General features: G+C 48.0%; 1 long non-coding RNA gene across 2 annotated transcripts in view; it reads left to right on the forward strand.

The window, feature by feature from the left end:
• The first annotated feature begins 3,718 nt into the window (after positions 1-3,718).
• Positions 3,719-13,278, forward strand: part of LOC146861022 (uncharacterized) — a 76,701-nt gene continuing 67,141 nt past the window's right edge. For both annotated transcript variants that reach the window (XR_014978900.1, XR_014978901.1), the window contains exons 1-4: positions 3,719-3,866; positions 11,687-11,780; positions 12,164-12,297; positions 12,474-12,571. This is a non-coding gene — a long non-coding RNA (uncharacterized LOC146861022). The remainder of the gene's footprint in view (positions 3,867-11,686; positions 11,781-12,163; positions 12,298-12,473; positions 12,572-13,278) is intronic.

The raw sequence follows: 13,278 nt of genomic DNA on the forward strand, positions 1-13,278 counted from the left end.
CCCCTCCCACACATAACGCTGAAGGCAATTGGAAGCCCAAATGCCCAGACTCATAATGTTTTCTTTACTCCAGTCCCACCTGCCTGCCTCCATCAGCATGCCAATCTGAAAAGAATGAGCCCCAGAATACCTTGCTTCGATGCCCAATTGAGTCAGACCTTTCCTTAATACTGCCAGTAGCTGAAAAGCCGTCACTCGCTTATCATCCAAGTGCGGTAGCGGCTGCTACCGGACTTGGGTGGTGGGGTGGCTGATGTTGGAGGGTGGCATCAGGGGACAAAAAAAAGAAAAAACACACTTACCTGAAACGGCTGCCACCTCTCCTCTGTTCTCCGTCCTCTTCCTTCCTGCAGTCCTGGCCAACAGCAGGAAGCACCCACCCTCCCCATAGCCAATCACATCGCTGCAATGCAGCATTGTGATTGGTCTGAACACCGTGGATCGGCACTCAGACAGAGACTGGAAGAGTTTGCATGTTCCTCATCAGGCTATGTAATGCAGCCCAGTGGGGGACAGGCAAAGTGTATACGACTGCTTGGGGTGGCTAGAGAGGGTCGTACAAGCAGTCCTGCGCACTTCAGGAGTGAAAACCATGTACCCAAGAGAAACCTCCGCTCCGCCGACCTTGCCCTCGCTGAAAACCTGCGCATCCACAGAGCCAGAACGAGTGGAACAGCCTTCTCCTACATCACGGCCAAGACCTGGATTGAGCTCCCGATCAACATCAGACGTGCCCCCTCTCTGAACATCTTCAGAAAGACCCTCAAGACCTGGCTCTTCGACTGAATGGAGCTGCTTGCTCCACCCCCAGTGCCTTGAGACCCTCACGGGTACAAATCCCTAATTGATTGATTGATAGCAGCCTCAGCACCCTCCTGTCTGCTTTTATTACCTGGGGCCAAGATTGGTGCCCATTCTGGAGCCTGCCTTTTTGCTGCCAGTTACCTCCTGTGTAGCATACCTCGACTGTTGTGCCTTCAGTGTCCCTCAGATTGACTCTGAAATGCAGTACAGACTGATGAGTTTCCCCCTTCATCTTCCCCATCCACATTGCTCCAACACCGCTTGACAGCCTCTTGCTGTACCTCACCCTAAAGCAATTACCTCTCTTCCAGACGGATCTGCTCATAATCCAATTCTGTTTCCTCCCAAACAGCTATAACCTCCTCGCTTGTAGCAGCATTTTCCACCTGCCACCACGGCTTATCCAATACCCCCCAGTCTACCAGTTGCTCCCGTCCTTGTTGGTGAGCCGTACCATACCCTCCCAACAGCTCCAATGACGGGGATCACCTTGCCTGCTGCTAATTTCTGCCATGGGCAGTCTAGGTGCCACTGGCCAGTTGCACTACTAAAGCCATGCGGGGCCTTCTTGGGACAGTGATCTTGACGTCCCCCGTGGATTTCCATCTAGCTGTCATGGGCCCCGCTTTCTCTTACTCCCGGGATGGTAGAGCCATACAAGGCTCCATCGAGTCTACAACGCTGACAACCCTTTCACCCTGTAAGAAAGATGATAGGTCCAGTGTGCTGGTAGCTACCCCCGACTACTGGGAAGAGACCTCTCCTGCAAAAAAATGCTGCTCCGTACCTGTTTGCCATAAACTCAAATGCCCTTCTCTCCTACCTCCCCCCCCAAGACCACCCCTCCCTATGAATGTCATGACCTGTCTCCCTACTCGCCCCCCTTCCTCCTCATCATTCCTTTACAGACCAGCCACCATGCTTGCCACAACCTTACTCTTATCCCTGACTGAAGTGCTGGCTACCCGCTGTCACCCTCCCTCCCCACTCACTGGAAAATACTCTTGTGCTTTCACACCCAATACTCCTTGGGCCAAACAGGCCCGGGCCCCTGCAGGGGCCCTCTCAAGCAACCCAATGTCTAGGGTCACTGTCCCCCAAACTCCCCTGTGGCTTTAATGGTCCTGACCTCCCCCCTTGACCCCACCCCGCCCAGCTGACCCTAACCACGACAGCTTGTTCCACCACAGAAGTACTTCCTTCCCTGCCTGGACTTCTCCTCCCAACATGCACCAGTTTCCCTGTCTAGGCTCATCCCTTCCTCAACCTCATCTTCCTCTAATTGGTGCCTGGCTGGTTCGGTTCGACAGCTACCCCTGCTCGTGCATTACCCCCTCCCTTTCTTCGCTGACAACCTATACCTGACATCCCACCGCCTCCATGCAGAAATAGCCCACCCTCCCCTCCTTCTCTTCAACCATCTATGGGCAGGTAAAGGGGCACTGTGATCCCGGCACGCCCCCTACTGTGATGATTTCCAACCGCCCGGCCCTCATTGCCGGGCCCAAAATCAGCACACCTAAAGGAGGACACTTCCCGCTGGGCTCCAGGTATTCTGGAGCCCCTGATCCTCGCATCACCTGGAGCAATACAGGTGAGGTAGACGTGTAGGCCTAGCACCCACCCCATGCCTTGGGCACGTGGGACCGCTCGTGGAATACACGAACGGCCCGCCCTCTTACCTCATCATTGTTCACAGCTGGGGTCCATCGTGGCAGCAAACAGGCCCACACCACCACCGTGACAAATGCTGACACCCTCCTCACCAGCCGACCGACGGTCTTACCCACCACTGCAACCAAGACAGGGAGCCTGGCCTCCTCCAAGAGCTGGAGCACCTGGGCAATCTTATCCTCTGCTGTCGCCAGGACCACAAGCTCTGTGGAAGGCAACTGCCTACCAAGAAATGATCTAAAGGCATAAACGCATACATTCTCTCAAACCTAATACCAGCCACCTTGTTAGCATGTTAAAATGGTGGCAGGTATTCCAAAATGTCCCCTTTTAATACCTGGTCTACATTGTAGACCAATCATTGCCCAACCAGTCCAAAAAACGGAGAATTTGTTTGGACTGCTCCATTCCCCAAATTGTCTCAAGGGGCAGACCTCCCTGTAGTCAGCTCCCCCCCCGCCCCCAAGCTCCCAGTCTCTGTCTCTCTCCTTCTCTTCTCTATCACTCTGATCTCTGTCCACTCTCTTTCTTTCTTTTAGCTCTCTTTACCTTACCGCCTTCATTCCCTTCTCATTATCTCTTTATAGGTCTTGCCTGGGGAGCATGCGGTAGGTCATGCGCTCCCACTTGCCAGAATCATGTGTTCTGCAATGGGCTTGGAACTAACCGTTTACTTACCATTCGTTTGCAGTGCTGGCATTCTTCTTTGCTGCCTTCTGATTGGACAGCGCTGCTCATGTGTCACTTCCTTTTCTTTCGGCAGCACATGGACTAAGCACAGATCAAATACATGTAATTAGTGTCCCTCTGCTGCACGTGCTATGAGTCAGGTACTTTTTATTTAAGAAAAATAAAACACTATGACGTGGACAACACTGCCCGCGTCATAGAGCTTTTTTTCTTTTACCTTCCACCCGCCCCCATCATGGTTCTTCTTTCAACCTGTCCTTGTTTCTTCTTTCCCTCTAACACCCTCCCTCCCATGTTTTTTAGGTCGAGGACTATCCGGTCTGCCGAAGGCAGAACCGGAAGTCTAGATTTAATGTTTCCTAGAGTGGCTATTTAGCCCGCCTCTCTTTTTGCTTCTCTTCCATTGGCTGGCTTCCTAAACGGAGGCCAGCCATTGGAGGAGAGAGCCGTCCCTCCAAATAGGCTCCGTCTTTTTCAGATTCGGGGGCGTGTTCCTTGCTGTTCTTTCCACTTTTTAGCTACGCCCTTTTAGACCAGCAGGAACACGCCCTCGAATCCGAAAAAGCTTGGAAGCTTCCCGTGTTTTCTTTTGTTTTGTTTGGCTTGACTTTCTAAAGCCATTTTTGGTCTGTTGCCTCGTCTCGTTGTTTGGCTTGACTTTCTACATTCTACGAGTGCATCATGAAACTATGTCCCAGGTAAGCGTGGATTTTTGGTCTATTGCCTCGTCTCGTCTAACCCTAATCGTCTTGTTTAAGTACTTGTGCCCTGTATATCTGGATGCAATGACAGAAACAGGAAAATACAAGTCGGGCGGCACACTATGCTCAGCACGGATTTTTAGCTCTCGAGTTTTTAAGCCACGCCCTTAATTACATTGGTCGCGCCCCTTTGAGAGACCCCTCCGTTTTTTCATCCCACTTAAAGCCCTGTGTACAACAACAGCACGTACAAACACGCTTTGGCGGACGAGCACTGCCCCTATATGTTTTGTGGAGTGGTATACAAAAGCATGCCTGAAAACAGACCTATTAACATCCTTATTATATATACACTTGCCCGCAGCTTTGTGAATACCTCTGCGCCGCCGTACACACGCATTCATCCCTTCTTCCCCACGCAAGAACCCGTCTCTAATTTCCACCTCCCGCGCTGTGGCGTCCCTCGCTTGTGCTTATAATCATATTATTGAAATAATAAGTATTGACAGAGACTCGAAAACAAATTCTCAATTTTCCTGAAAATTTAATTACAGTTCGTTTATTCTGCTGGTCGATACAGTTAAAATCGGGAGGATTCCAGACGCCCTGCTCGCTGCCGTCCTTCCTAGCACACGGTGTCTATCAGCCTGATTTGATCATTGCCCCAATCAATTCTTTGAAAGCATTTAGCGGGTCTGATAATGAACTTTTGTCAAAATAGCCTTACAGAGCAATAAATGAGAGCAGATTAATATTTCCTCGTAAAGCGGGGCGGGGTTTAACTCTAAAAGTTGATGCATGTTTTATGGAGATCTTTACTCATCCCTTCTGTCCGCAGAGAGGGTGGGCTGCGCCGCCGCGGTGGAGCCCAGCAGCCCCCGGAGAGCCTCGGGAGAGGCCCGGAGATTCCCTGCTCCCCTGGGGCTGTGCGTGTGCGGTTTCTGTTTGTGTACGGGATGGTGTTGTTGGGAATCATATAGCGCCACATGTTACTCATGGGTCTGTGATGGTGCCTGGATTTTCAGGGCACCAGGAATAATGTTATTTTGCCTCTGGAGCGCTCTTATGAACAGAAGCGGGCCATTTGTGTTTTTAGATGTCCTCTATTGGCTACTGCCTTACTTCACTCTATGGAAGCGACAACTACGTCTCAGAAGCTTTATGATACTGCTAGAACCACTGTGGGCATGGCCACAGGCCAGTGTACAAATATGCTAATAATACAAACCCTTATTCCTCAGGGCTTGAACATGCATTCCTCTCCCCTGTACCGAATTTATTTCATTCCGCCTATGTGCACGAACCAGATGTGTTCCATATTCGCTGTCAAGTGCTGCATAAGTGTCAATGCATAATAGGCACTTAAAACAACTTCCCAGACACACGTTTCAATACATTCATCTAGGACACTTGATTCTGAGTACGGCCAACTACTACCTTTTCTACCTTTCAGCATATTTATTTCTGAAGCTGCTATAAAAGAAGACAATCTTTTTTTGCATGAAGGGTCTGCAGCAGCCCCCCGCCCCCTTCTTCTCTACTCTGTTACTAATCCAGATATTGAGTGTGGATTTTGACTTATTGTTTTAGGTGTGGCATTGGCCTATAACTTTTGATTTTACTAAAATTACACACACACCTATGAATATACTTATATTACACCACTAAGGTTCAATCCACTACAGCCTGGAACAACGAGTCCGCCCACTTCAGCCATTGGACATCTTCCCTGTGATTGACAACATTCTTCTCCTTCTCACATAAGTACTTTCCTTCAGTGCCAAGGAATACTAAGCCTAACGGTCACCGATAACATATTTTTGCTTTGCTTTTTATTTGTTTATCTGTATTTGGGAGGGCCTGACTGCTCTGCCTAGAATAAACTTCACAAAAAATAACAAAACAAAGCCGCATTTACAAAGCCAAAAGGCTGGCAGCCAACAAAAGTCCTATTGGCTTTCACAGTGCTTGCTAGTAGGGTGCATATGTTCTTCCGCTCAATGAAAAAGCCTGTGGACTGAGAACCATGTTGTCCTTCCCTACGGTGATTAGCGAATGTCTTCAACATTCCCTTTAGCAAAGACAAGTGAACCAATACTTCTAGCCTATCTTGTTTGTTTCTGAAATTGAGGAATGGATGGACTCCCTTTAAAAGGTGACAGGAAAACAGCACACTGCACTGGCCCTTGCCTTCCAAGCCCAAAAGACACATATGTATGACTTCTGTAAACTTGCCAACGTGCTGGGGTGTTTTATGTAGTGGTTATTAGTGGTAGTTGGGTTTACCATGGAAATCCTTCAGTGCATTCCCTCCAGTCTCGTTGTGGTAGATCATTTGGATGTGGTCATCAGTCGGGGTATGTATGTTAATGTGAGTTCATGCAATGGCTGGTGGGATGGTTGAATAGGCAAGGAGAGATCAGATGCTGTCATGCTGCAGGGCTATGGTTTCAAATAAGCAGATTGTGATCTACAGGGTGAGGCGGGGGCAGTTTTCAGGAATACAGCTATATAGAGTAAGCAGACAGACATGACGCTTAGGGTAGGCTACGCTCAGAGAGAATAAGGCATACAGTGAATGGAGGGAAAGAAGAGTCATTTGATAAAAAGGGGAAGCAGTGCTTAATTTGTAAAAAATAAATAAGTACCAGGGCCCTCGTCAAGAGGCAAGTGTAGCTCAATCACTACCTCAATCACTCTCTATCTCACTACCTCACTCTTTCTATCTCACTAACTCACTTTCACTCTCTCTTTCACTACCTCTCTCTCTATCTCACTACATCACAACATCACTCTATGCTTATATATGACTACCTCACAACATCCCTCTCCCTCACTACCTCACTCTTTCACTACCTCACTCTCTATCTACCTCACTCTCTATCTCACTACCTCACTCTCTATCTACCTCACTCTCTCTCACTACCTCACTCTCTATTTCAATACCTCACTCTCTCTCTCTATCTCACTACATCACTCTCTCTCTGCTAATGCAATAGGTATCACATATGCAAAAAAGCTAATGCCAATAGAAATGACTATGCCATTTATTTAGGGATACAAAAATGATAAAAAAAATAATGAGCAATACCAATAGCTCTACCTATAATATTGCCGAGACCATTGCATTGTAAATGCTTGTTTTTATTTGCCTGTGTTGCTACTTTTTATATTTTTTTTGCCCGTGTTGCTTCTTTGGTCGCTTAGTGTAGGCTTAGCGTGACCTGAATAGCCGTCTTTGCCTGGCCGGAAGAAGGCACCCAAACATGGTCTACTGAATGAGCAAGAGGCCTGTACATCCAGTTTTCGCAGTAATGATGTGGCTGTTTATAATATTAAAGAGTACCTAGAAACGAGAAACACATTTTATTTACATATTTGGAAATCAGCCCCACAATTAATTCACCTCCTCATAGTTTTGCCTAACTGGTAAATAATTGCAAAAGCACAATTGGTTACCAGCATCAACAATTACTTTGTTCTAAATCTTAGTTTGAAATATATTGAAGGGCAGTAGAACATGGGAATACAATGAATCTAGCCCCATTTAAATATTATCCAAAAAGTTAACATATGATGGCTCACTAACTTGTCATCTCCGGCCTACAAATTTAAACGACAGCCATATTGAAATTGAGTTGTATAAAGTTGCTTAAAAACGAAGATGACATAAAATTGACTCAGTCGGTGAAAGGATTATAGTGACTCTGAAACAATGCCACACATTGCGTTTAAAGATATATATTATTAGTAACTTGTGCTTAATTGCTGGCTCCCCGCAACAAATATGAGACAGCAAGACAAGCACAACACAAAGATGAAGTCAGGCAGGCATTAAGCAATCTGTATTTGTCGGGCCAACAGAGAGGTCAAGTTCCACAAACCGGCATTTACTTCATAAAGGACACATTATTATTTTTATTGTGCATTTTGGATAACATCGATCCATAAAACATGCAATACCTAAATAACAAAACAGTCATAAACAAGCATTGGCAAAGCTAATAGGTATCGCCTTTGTCTACTGACTCTTCCATTGTCTTTTGTTCATGCTGTACAGCATGAGCATTGTGGACTCTGACAATTATTTGTAGCCATGCTTTATAGTAGCATGGCTGTTGTGCAGCATGTCTGCAAATAAAAATAAAAAGAGCACTATGAGGCATCGAGTGTTAACACATTTTTAGGTCTTGCCTAGGTAGCGCGCATGTTAATTGGCCCCTGCTCGCTCCCGCAAGGCGGATGCCACCACAAGCACGAGTGAGCTTGAAAACAGCTGCTGCTTGTTTGAGTTTCAGCATTAGTCATTCACAGTCATTAAACAAAGCGCGGGCTGCGTTTTTTTTTTCATTCCCCCTTCACTCACTCTATCTTTTGCTCGCACTCTGTCTCTCGCTCTCTCTCTATCTTGTCGCAGGTCGCACAGAGACAGCAATGCGTCTTACGATTTTCTTTGTTGCGACAATTAACAATAGCCTCAATATAAGGCAGACACTACTGAGCCCTAAAATATCACATTATAAGTTTTCCCTCCTGCACCACTCTCTCTCCAAAGTGTCCCATCAGATTCATTGCATTATGTTTGCATGTTACTTTCCGACTACCAGCTGTGGGGCATAAAGTGCATTGAATAACTCAGGCAGTGTCAGTACTTTATCTGGCGCGTGCTGCGCTTTTTTTTTCATCCCCACTCACTCTCTCTTTCGCTCGCACTCGCACCACCACCATGTCCACCACCAGCACATCCGCCACCACCACCACCATGTCCACCACCACGTCCACCACCAGCACCAACACCACGTCCACCACCACCCCGTCCACCAACACCACCACCACGTCGTCCACCACCACCACCACCACATCCACCACCATGTCCACCACCACCACGTCCACCACCATGTCCACCACCACCACGTCCATCACACCACATCGACCACCATCAGCACGTCCACCACCACCACATCTACCACCACATCCACCACCATGTCCACCACCACCAAGTCCACCACCACCACATCCACCACCACCACAGCCACCACCATGTCCACCACCACCACATCCACCACCACGTCCACCACCACCATGTCCACCACCACCACATCCACCACCACCACGTCCATCACCACCATGTCCACCACCACGTCCACTGCGTCCGCCACCACCATACCCACTACCACCACCACGTCCACCACCACATTCACCACCACCACGTCCACCACCACGTCCACCACCATGTCCACCACTATGTCCACCACCATGTCCACCACCACCATGTCCTCCACCACCACGTCCACCATCACCACATCCACCACCACCAGCACCACCATCATGTCCACCACCACCATGTCCACCACCACCACGTCCTCCTCCATCACCACGTCCACCACCACCACCACCATGTCCACCACCACCACATCCACCACCACCACCATGTCCACCACCACATTCACCACATCCACCACCACCACGTCCACCACCATGTCCAGCACCACCACCAGCACCACCACCACGTCCACCATCACCACATCCACCACCACCACGTTCACCACCACCACCATGTGCACCACCACCACATCCATCACCACATCCACCACCACGTCCACCACCACATCCACCACCATGTCCACCACCACCATGTCCACCACCACGTCCACCACCACGATGTCCATCACCACCACATCGACCACCATCAGCACGTCCACCACCACCACATCCACCACCACATCCACCACCATGTCCACCACCACCAAGTCCACCACCACCACGTCCACCACCACCACATCCACCACCACCATGTCCACCACCACCACATCCACCACCACCACGTCCACCACCACCACGTCCACCACCACCATGTCCACCACCATGTCCACTGCATCCACCACCACCATGTCCACCACCACCACCACGTCCACCACCACATCCACCACCACATCCACCACCTTGTCCACCACCATGTCCACCACCATGTCCACCACCACCATGTCCACCACCACCACCACGTCCACCACCACCACGTCCACCACCACCACTACCATGTCCACCACCACCACATCCACCACCACTACCACGTCCACCACTACCATGTCCACCACCACGTCCACCACCACGTCCACCACCACCATGTCCACCACCACCATGTCCACCACTACCATGTCCACCACCACATCCACCACCACCACCACGTCCACCACCACCACATCCACAACCACCACATCCACCACCACATCCACACCCACGTCCACCACCACCACCACATCCACAACCACCATCACCACCACGTCCACCACCACCACCACATCCACTGCCACGTCCACCACCACCACCACGTCAACCACCACCATGTCCACCCCCACTACGTCCACCACTACGTCCACCACCACTACCACCACATCCACCACCACCACGTCCACCACCACCACATCCACCACCACCATGTCCACCACCACCACATCCGCCACCACCACCATGTCCACCACCACCACGTCTACCACCACCACCACATCCACTACCACCACCACTACCACCACATGTGACAGGTAAAGTGTCACTGGAGGGCAGGGGTAATAGGAGTGTCAACCCTGGCTGCACATGGGACATTTAAGGATGCATTGGGTGCGAGAAGACAGGAATAGAGTCTACAAGTATTACACCAGACCCCGGATCCATTTTGAAGAGGCGCAATGTCACAGGGGCTCCTGTAAAAGCACTCGCAGCATCTCTACCTCACAGTAGCATGCCTGCATGAGCCACTCACTCAAAACAAGCATTCGCATAGCTAATAGGTCTCACCTTTGGGACCTTATAAGTGCTTAGCCATGCAACACTAGATGTTGTTGCACCAAGGATATTGTGCTGGATAACTAAACCCTTATAAGGTCCCAAAGGCGAGACCTATTAGCTATGCCAATGCTTGTTAAAGAAGTGTTTTAGCCCTGGCTGGGTTATAGTGCTTTTCTAGGTCAAGCATTCGCGACCTCTTATATATACTTTAGTATATACTTATTATAAACTTTATTATATACTGGGCTTACAGCCTGCTCATAGGCTTCCAATTTGCTGGTTCCATTGTCACTCTCATATTCTTTCTTCCCATTTGTCCATGGCATGCATTTGTCATGCCTCTTCCTGTGTTAAGCCATCCCCCAGAGCAGGGACTAAGTCCAATATAAATACACTGGTCACCATTTTAACATCTGTTCAGGAACTCCTTTTTTCTTTCTTGAAAAGCAATTCACATGATTGGTCCTGTTTTCACCAGCTCGCTCAAAAGCAGGCCTTTAGGCTCCACCTAGGCACTGCACATTGTAAACCCTGGTTAATAACAACTATTAAACGCAATGCACAATTACAGTAAGCACATGGAAACTATAAAGTATAAGACAAAATCATCCCTCATTTACTTGCACAGTTCAGAAAGAAGCTGCAAAAATAATCAAGTAACATGCATCATGTCACTCCTGCCATTAATCAATATTGGTTTGTTTTCATTGCAACGCCGACTGGTGCAATTAGTGAAGGCATTATTTGAATAATAGTATTTTTATTAATCATTTAATTTCCTTTAGGTTGCAGACTTGTCCTATCTGGTCATGAATTGCATTTCCAATGTTCATTAGCATGAAAGCCGAACCTTGGGTGTGGGTGACCGATCAGCAGTGACACGTGAAGTAACAGTAGATGTTGTAGTACCCAGGATAATTTAATAGCCACACTGCAAAGCACAGTACAACAGGGCTACAAAACATTTCTAAAGCCAATAGCTCTCATAGGCGAGACCTCTTAGCTTTGCCAATGCTTGTTTTATGTCCCCGCAGTGCCTGCCCCCTTAAGCCCTGAGCAACTGAAGAGCGTGACAGAGTTGGCAGTGGGGCGTTTGGGCTGGTGAGCAACATGGAGTGAAGAAAGAAGGTACCTAGAGGTTCGCAGATTGGCTATCAGACTCCCAGGGAAATGTGTAATGGGATAAATTGTCAGCTAGTCCGGCCCTGAGTATCTGACGCTGTCTTATTGGAGTGCTACCATTCCCTGTTCTGAAAACAAACTTGCTTCAGTTAGGTTTCTCACAATTCATGGAGCTTAATAAATTTAATATCCACATCAACAACTTTTACCTTTAGAAAATAGTCCTTCTTTTTTTTGTCTCAATAAGCGCAAACTTTCTGTTCACATACTACTGCATAGGTTTTCTTTCTTTGTTTGATGCATCCAGTTTGTCTTTTCGTTCTCTGATTTAGCGATGTGTTAATGAGTGCTTCATCCTTTGGTCTAACTGTCTTTATTTACATTTACAGGTTTCTAGACCCTTCAACGAGTTTCCAAAATCTTCGAGAACACGAGATATGAACAAGTCTCAAATAGTCATATGGAGTGTTAGATAAGTGCCACTGCATTTCCTTTCCTAAAGTGTGGAACCCTGTTTCTTCCTGTAAGTCGTTTCTTTCCTAATTTGTCTCTTGCTTTTTAGAACGCAGACTATGAATGTGGCTCAAATTGTCACATGGACAGATATAAGATTAATGCCACAGCCTGTACTTTTTTTTAAATGCAGAGTTTTGTTCTTACTTGAATTCAATTCTTTTCTGATCTGTTCTTTTTACTTAGTCTCAAAACAGGTAACTGGGTCTTTACTCCAGGAAAGTTCACTGTGGGATCTCAGAGGACCAAAGACTGAATGCCAACATGATTGCGAATACTCTCAGGTAAGTGTGAAGTGTAAGGTTTTCTATATTGCAAGTTATCCTAGTCAGGAGCCAAAAACACAATGCTGCTTCTGGGAACGCTCTGTAGAACTGGTGGGTGGCTGTGGTTTGGGCATGGTCTTCATACAAGGCTGTACCCTAGATGACCACAGAGATATGCGAGATCTGGTGAGACCCTCCGCGATGGTCCTTTGAGACTTCTGATTAAATGCACGCTCACATACATTCTAGGAAGTGTGCTGTGGGTTGGTGGCCTCGTGGATTGTGGGTAGGGTTTGACCAGTGGGGGCTCTGTGTGGGCTTGACAGGCTGATCCACAACAAGGTTAGCCAATGAGAAAAGGCAGCAGTATAATTTGTTTTTTATGTGCATGTGGATGGGTGGAAGTGAGTGTGCACATGTGTGCCTGGCCCACTGCCCCAACAGATTACCAGGAATGACTGGTTGGTATTAGCCAGTACCCTGCACCAGTACTTGATTAATACCTATTCTCATAAGACATACTGGGGACTGTAGACATGATGAACTCCCAGAGAGGGGAGAGGAATTGTAGAACTGATTACAGCCCTGTAATAATGCCCCATAGTGTTCTGTGTGCTATTTTGTTTTGCTGTGACAATTAAAGTTCTTCCTTTAAAAAAATAAGCAGTGAGCTGTCCATTGTGTTATAGTGTCTGTTGGTTGACTGTTGTGTTCTGAACTCTTGC

This window comes from Triturus cristatus, chromosome 3_1 (genome assembly GCF_964204655.1).
Source record: "Triturus cristatus chromosome 3_1, aTriCri1.1, whole genome shotgun sequence".
Classification (NCBI taxonomy): Eukaryota; Metazoa; Chordata; class Amphibia; order Caudata; family Salamandridae; genus Triturus; species Triturus cristatus.